The following is a 7,926-nucleotide window of genomic DNA, read 5'->3' as shown; positions in this document are numbered from 1 at the left end:
TTCAGTTTTAGCTAGAGAGAAAGTAATAGTAGGGGCAGGACGGATGAGAAGAGATATATCAACTTTGAGCTTTGCCAGAACACAGCAGCTTCTCACCCAGGGCCGGCCCTTGGCATAGGCAGTATAGGCGAATGCTAACCCCTAATTTCCACCGGTTCCGTCTGCGTCGCGTCACGGCCGCGCTACGGCCGCATTACGGCTACGCCGCGGCGTTCGCACAGATCGCGGCCACTCTAGTCATGGGTGCTATTCCACCACACGCAGTGCGTTACGGCCCGTCCACACAGCGGCGTGCGTTGAAGCTTCCAACGCTTCTGCCCATTCACTTTGAATGGGGTGACGTCACTTTTAGCCGAACTGCATTTTGGGAAGCGACGTGGAGCGTTGCTGGCGTAGCTGGCGTCAAAAGTTGAGCAATGTTCAACTTTTGACGCCTCGACGGAGGCGTCAGCCAATGAAATCCAGTTTATGCAAATCTGCCAGTACAATCGCTAGCCAATCAAACCGCGTGTATGCTGGGAGAGACTACGCAGGTCATTTCCTCATATTCAAACAAATTGAGGGAAAATTCATTGTAGCGGTAGTGAATCACCCGGTGCTGTATGATCAGTCTCTGTTCATCTACCGGGATACAAACCGGAGGAGCGAGGCATGGAGGGAGGTGGCAGAGACAGTGGGTGAAACTGGTAGGTTTTCGCCTGTTTGGGGATTTTATATCCAGTTTACTTCGTTTTAACATTGCTATTGCTTTGTATGTCGGGGGCGGGAGATTCATGTGATTGGTTGTTGGTCGTGTTGCTCGCAAAAAATCCCCAAGCTTCAGATACGCCCACCTCCAAGCGTCAACGCACGCTGCTGTTGGACGCTCCGTTACGGCTCAGAAGAGTCTCGGCACAGGGCTCCTCTAAAATTAGGATGAATCCTATTTTTGACGCGACGCAGCCGTAAGGTAATGTCAGGCAGGCAGGAAGTGGAATGGTCAGAGCATCGGATTTCACATCGCATAAACACCATTTCCAAACGTGCATTGCGGCTAAACCATCGAATCACCGAGCTGAGGATCTTACCTACGTCTGTTTCCGGTATTGTTTATGACGGATGTATTTTGTTATACACACATTCCTTCACATTTACATTAAAGTATTTCGTGAGGCCTTCTAAAATGTTTTTAAATATAACTACGGTTCTAGTTGAAGAGTTTATAAATTAACATGAACCGAAGCTGTTGCCTGGCAACGCAATCGCACAACGTCACGTCCGTTAATCCCACATCCACACACATCAATCTATCAATAAATCAATCAATGTTTATTTATATAGCCCAATATCACAAATGTTACATTTGTCTCAGTGGACTTCACAGTTTGTACAGAATATCAGTATGACAATACGACACCCTCTGTCCTTAGACCCTCACATCGTACAAGGAAAAACTTCCAGAGAAAACCCACAGTTTAAAGGGAAACATGGGAGAAACCTCAGGGAGAGCAACAGAGGAGGGATCCCTCTCCCAGGACGGACAGACGATGCTGTGTGTAAATCGAAAAGATATTACATTTACAACATATGTAGATCAAATGTTAGGAAATGCATGTGTCTATAATAAGAATGAATCCACGAGGATGTCAGCAATCTTGTGGGAGCCATCAGGGAAGTAGTATGGTGAGAGTCTGGCAGGACCGCAGAGACAGGTTCAGCCATGACTCGAAGTCCAGGACTCAGATCCAGTACTCAGGATAGAGGATCCAGGACACACGACCACAGCAACAGGATTAGCCACGACTCAGGATCCCGGCGTAGATATGGACACAAAAAAGAGATTTGGGGGAAACTGGGTTAATCGGAACATGAGAGTACACAGGTACAGACAGACAGAAAGACGGAGTAAGGTGCCCCCCTTAACAGTCCAAGCCTATAGCAGCTAAACTAACGTGTCTACATACATGCACTCCCTTAGGATAGGTTGAGGGAAAAGGGTAGCAAGTAAGAAGTAGGAAACAGAGGTGTAGAGGCACACACAGGGAGAAAGGTCCCCATTGGAACCTGAATTTGTCAGAGGTAGGAGTGGGTCAGTGGCTACGTTCCACACGCCCCGGCTAGGCTAGGCGTTCTCTGCAACCTGTTACCCTCTAATAACCTCGAGAGGTCATAGAGGGGAAAGGTTTGGATAAAGTTTTAAAAATAAGATCTACGTTTTTAGGATTTAAGTGAAAGAGTAAGAACTAAAATGTATAGGTGAAGAGGCACAACGTATCTACGTTAATGCACTCTTATTAGATTATTTTATTTTATCACTATAAGCTTTATCAAAAAGGAAGATCTTAAGCGCACTCTTAAAAACGGATAGGCTGTGGAGCTTGATAAGAAAAGGCTCTGGCTCCCATTGTACTTTTAGAGACTCTAGGAACAACCAACAACCCTGCATTCTTGGAACGCAATGCACATGGATTAACATCGATTTAATACATTAATGTAGCCTTTTTTTCTGCTAAAAGGTGTCGACCAGCTGGGGCAACAAGAAAATCGGCGTAATCGAGTGTGACTATTAAAAAATAAATCACTATTATATTAATATTGACAATAACAACCGACCGTCGGGGTAACATTTACTTGGCATTTCCGGGTATATCTCCACTGGTTGGGCCATGTTAACAATACCGTGTAACTGTCACGTTTGAGGGACGAAATCGTGACATCTTCACGTCTCCTAGCATGGTAAATCGTTACATGTTCACGTCTTGCCGTGATACCGGGTTGGTTAAATGACATCATAGCATTCCTTTCTCTGATAATCATCATTTCCATTGCAGGATAGAGAGTCAATAATTTGGATGTCCAGTGGAGGGAGTTCAAGAAGCGGGATGCAGAGCAGCTGAAGGCTCTTGACCCCAGGGTGTTTCAGTGGAAGGGAAGCAGAAGAACTAAGAGTGATGGTGGGTGTGTTGATGTGCAGGAGGTCGGAGAGGTATAGAGGAGTGACGTCGTGGATAGCCTTAACGGTGTCAGGAATGGGGGGAAATCAGTACCCAAATGCAAATTGCTCTAATCGCTCAAATTTCACCGCGGCTGTCAGCGCGTCATTCAAACAGGACGTGCTGGCAAGGGGGCGGGGCTCATCTCCATGTAAATAATATGGTAGATACCAACTACTAAATGAACATATTTTACCGTGATGTAATTGTAATACACGTTTCAAAATGATGCCGGAACGACTACATACTGGTTAGTAAAAACCATGAATTAATGCTTTGACAAAAGGCACTTGTGAGGGCATCTTGTCAAATCGTGTCATCTTTGTCTTTACTTTGTGTGATCACCGGTACCATCTGGCAATTTTCGCCTCACGAAGACAATACGAAGGAAACAAGAAGCAAGGAAGGCAACACGACTATATGAACAATGACAACAATGCTGTCGTTAGCCATCGTATTTCGACGACATTGCATTTATTGGACAACAAAATTATGCAAACATATTGGGTGGTTTTGGCGCAGTGGTTAGAGCGTTGGTCATCAGATCAAGGGGCGTTGGTGAACTCCAGTTCGAATCCCGCCTCGGCCGCCACTGCGTCAGGCCGTTGTGTCCTTGGGCAAGACACTTTACCCCCTTCCCCATTTGCTCTGTGGGTAATGTCCGCAGTAATGACTCTTACACACTCCTCTGTACCTCTCCGACCTCCTGCACATCAACACACCCGCCGCACACTCAGATCTTCTGCTTCCTTCAGCCGCTCTGCACCCCGCCTCTGGAACTCCCTCCCACCTGACATCCGCAACACTGACTCTCTCCCCTTTTCAAATCACGCCTCAAAACATATCTCTTCACACTCGCATATCCACCCTGATCATTATCCATCACACATCCTCTGTTTTATTTATTTGATTTGTTGCATTGTCTTGTTTATGTTTCTTATGCTGGTGTTAGGTATTGTGTATCTTGTTTTTTATGTGTTTGTACGGCGACCTTGAGAGCCTTGAAAGGCGCCTATATAAAATAAATGAATTATTATTATTATTATTAATGTGTACTTGTAAAGCGCTTTGAGCACCTGTAAAAGTGCTCTAATAAAACATGTAATGCATTATTATTATTATATTATGTAAATAACCCAACTTGTGTTCTGTGAAACTGAAAAGGATATTACATTGTTGTTGTTACTTTCGTTGCAGTTGTATGTCTTAAATGTAATGTAGGTTAACTTCCTGTTTTATTTAGATGCTTTTATTTTGAAGGCGAGTTTACGCTGTTGACAGGAAGTTGTTGTTGCTATGGAAACAACCTAACGGAGATAAGTATATCTTCTAATCTACATAAAAAAACGGAGAAAGTAAAGAATAAAGTGTATGTTTAAATGTTAGCACCCCCCCCGAAGAGGCACAAGCTCTTACGTTGAGTCTGGATACTGTACTTCTAAATCATCAGTAAAGTCTAGGACCATATTTGTGTGTGTGGTTCGGGTGCCATTGTGTGGCCTTCTGTAGGCATCGTACTTGCTTAGGCTGTTGCTTGGCTGTTAACCAACTTCAGGGCCATCTTCGTGCGAAATTCACAATTCCATATTCGTGTGTCCATCTGGTGTCAATTTCGGGACAGTGTGACAGGGGCTTAAACATTGTTTCTAACGGGATCAGAGTAAAATGCTTTTGTTTAGTTACACAAAAAGGTAATAAGTAACACCAGTGTGATTTTGATGAGATTATGACCATCCTGGCAAGAATTACTGGAGGGTGCCAAATCCGGCAGCAATACCACCAGCTCTGCCAGATTTAGAAGCCCCCCTGCCATTTAATACACCATGAATCCAGAGTAAATTGATTTTGTATGGTTAAACATGAAGGTAATAACTAACACCAGGTCATTTTTGTGAGAGGATGACCGTCCTGGCCAATGTTAGTGGGGGAGTGCCAAATCCGGCAGCCATTACATCTGATGCATGGAAGCAAATGATGAAGACTGAGATGAAGATGACTGCAGAAAACAAAGTGAGTTTAGGGATTTCAGTCTTAGCTAGAGAGAAAGTAGGCAAGACAGAAGAGAAGATATATCAGCTGTAGAACGAGAGCTTTGCCAGAACACAGCAGCTTCTCAACACGTCTCTCTGCAGATGGAGACTTCGCCAAATGGTTGAACTCTGCTTTCCACAACTCTTCAACAAATCCTGCAGGAAGCCTACGACAGCTCAGTCAGATGTCCTGCTTGGTTACATCCTGCTGTCCTTCATCGCTCTGATCACTGCAGCTCTCAACCTGCTGGTCATCATCTCTATCTCCCACTTCAGGCACAGACAAACTTTCAGCTTAAACTTATATATGTTAATGATTGAAAAGTAACATGATTTAGCAACGCATTCCTTTTAATTAATGTTTCAGATAATAAATGTTCTGTTTTAAATGATAACATATTCAAACCTGTCGTTGTGTGTCAAAATAGTTAAAGCAGGCACTCCACAACAAATGCATATCCATTCAATTCTTTTTTGTGTTTTACTGCTGTTTGTTGTTACAAGCTATTGTTGATAATCTTATTTATGATGATATTCTTCCTTTCCAGGCAGCTCCACACCCCCACTAACCTCCTCATCCTCTCCCTGGCTGTCTCAGACTTCCTTGTGGGCCTATTTTGATGCCTGTTACAATCATTTCAACAGAGGCTTGCTGGTACTTGGGTGACCTGACGTGTGCTCTGTATTTAATTGTTTACTTTTGTCATTACCTCTTCTACGGTTGGAAACATGGTGCTCATATCCATTGATCGTTATTTTGCTATATGTGACCCTCTACATTACACCATCAGAGTAACTCTCAACAGAACAAAAATCTGCATCTGTCTTTGTTGGATTGGCTCTGTTTATCTATAATTGTCTCATTTTAAAGGACTTTCTGAGACAACCTGATTCACAGAATTCTTGCCATGGAGAGTGTGTAGCTTGTTTGACTGACAATCACAGGAGCTGTTGACTTTGTCGTTACCTTTATTGCCCCCATTACTGTTATCATAGTTCTCGTGTATATCAGAGTGTTAGTGTTTGTGGTGGCTGTGTCCTCAGGCTCGAGCCATGCGATCTCATGTTATCGCTGTCACTATGCAACGTTCAGTTGGTGCAACTGTTAAGAAATCTGAGATGAAAGCAGCCAGGACTCTTGGTGTTGTTGTCCTTGTGTTTCTAATATGTTTTTTTTCCATATTACGCTCCATCCCTTATAGGTGAGGATATTGAAAATAGTAGTTCAACCTCAACCATTTCGGGTTTCTGGTTGCTGTATTTTAACTCTTGTCTGAACCCATTGATTTATGCCTCGTTATACCCCTGGTTTAGAAAATCTATCAAGCTCATTGTTACCCTTAAGATACTTCAGTCTTACTCGTGTGATTCTAAAATACTGTAATGACGGGCTGGGGTTGAGATACATTCTAAAAAAACCTCTGTTCAGATGGACATATTGTTGCTATTGTTGCTGAGTCAGAATGCAATGTGTAATGGCTGAAGAAAGATTAGACATTATTTAATGTAGTAAAACATATGTAACTAAAGATATTAAATAATTGAATACAGAATAAAACTGGAAAATATTACATTGTGTGGAAGAAGTAGTAGTTTTTAACCTGTGTTGACTTCAGCTTGACCAGTATTCTGGTAATGATATGTTCAATTGTTAATTTAGTAAACAGTATGCAGTACAGACTGATTGAGTATGTCGTTGGCAGAAGGTCAGTGTGCAACTTCAAACAAAAAGACAGAGCTGTCCGTGTGTGTGTGTGTGTGTGTGTGTGTGTGTGTGTGTGTGTGTGTGTGTGTGTGTGTGTGTGGTGGTTGTGTGTGTGTGTGTGTGTGTGTGTGGAGAGAGAGAGAGAGAGAGAAAAAGGAGAGAAGGTTTTACTGACACATCAGATTTGGTTCTCCACACAATGACGATATATATAACAAGAACACAAATAAATCTTGTTGAGTGCTAACACATGTTTATTTTACCATTGCCCATGATCATTTACATGTACTGTCTCTTGCAATAATGAGGGATTAAATGTAGAAAAACATTCATAATATTTAGGCAATACAAATTAAAGCTTCAATCAGCGATGATCGGGACCTCACTAGGGCTACTAGATTATGGCAAAAATCATAATCACGATTATTTTGGTCAATATTGATATCACGATTATTAAATATGATTATTCATTGACTTTGAAAACATTATTGAACTTTTAAAAAATAAATAATAATAATTTGAACAGTATCTTTTAACAATTGATTACCCTGAACCTTAAGTATAATTCAACTGAAAAACCAATACAAATATAAATAAAATAAATTATACATTTAAATCTACATTTAAATAAATAATATCAAATTAATAAATACCAATAAGAAGATCAACAAATATTTTGGGCTGCACTTCCACATCCTACTGAACATAATACAATAATAAATACATATAAATTAGATTATTGGCAAAGTATTCAGCTGAAGCCACATCTTTTTCAACTTCCCCACGGCCTTTGTCATAAAGGGCAGCCAGGGTTCAAGTTATGTGGGAGCCAATGGGAGCTGAGCTCCCATAAGAGGGTCTGAGCTCCCATGAACACAGTGAAATTATACATCCGTGGGGGTCGTTAATACATTACCAACAACCATTATTTTAATCACAAATAATGCATGTGTCAATGTAACGAGTATTGTTTACGTTAACGAGGTAAATAGGCTAAAAGAAAAACATGTTTTCCAAAAGAACTACGAATCGTATTCTCTCTTGAATGACAATATGCCTGCACTTCACCTCCAAAGTGCGCAATCAATTATTGGCAATCTATGCCTGTGAGCGTGCTGCGCGAGCCGAGATGATGTGTTATGGGGTGTGCGTATAGTTGAACCTTTTCATATTTTGTTTGTAGCAATTAGAGTGCTGCTGCTGTGTGTGTGGTGTGTGT

The 7,926-nt window shown here is 41.9% G+C and overlaps 1 pseudogene; it reads left to right on the top strand.

Annotated features, from left to right (window-relative positions):
• Positions 1–753: 753 nt before the first annotated feature.
• Positions 754–6,386, top strand: LOC117536538 (annotated as a pseudogene).
• The last annotated feature ends 1,540 nt before the right edge of the window (positions 6,387–7,926 follow it).

Source organism: Gymnodraco acuticeps, unplaced genomic scaffold, assembly GCF_902827175.1.
Source record: "Gymnodraco acuticeps unplaced genomic scaffold, fGymAcu1.1, whole genome shotgun sequence".
NCBI lineage: Eukaryota > Metazoa > Chordata > Actinopteri > Perciformes > Bathydraconidae > Gymnodraco > Gymnodraco acuticeps.
This window is presented reverse-complemented; position numbering and strand designations above follow the sequence as displayed.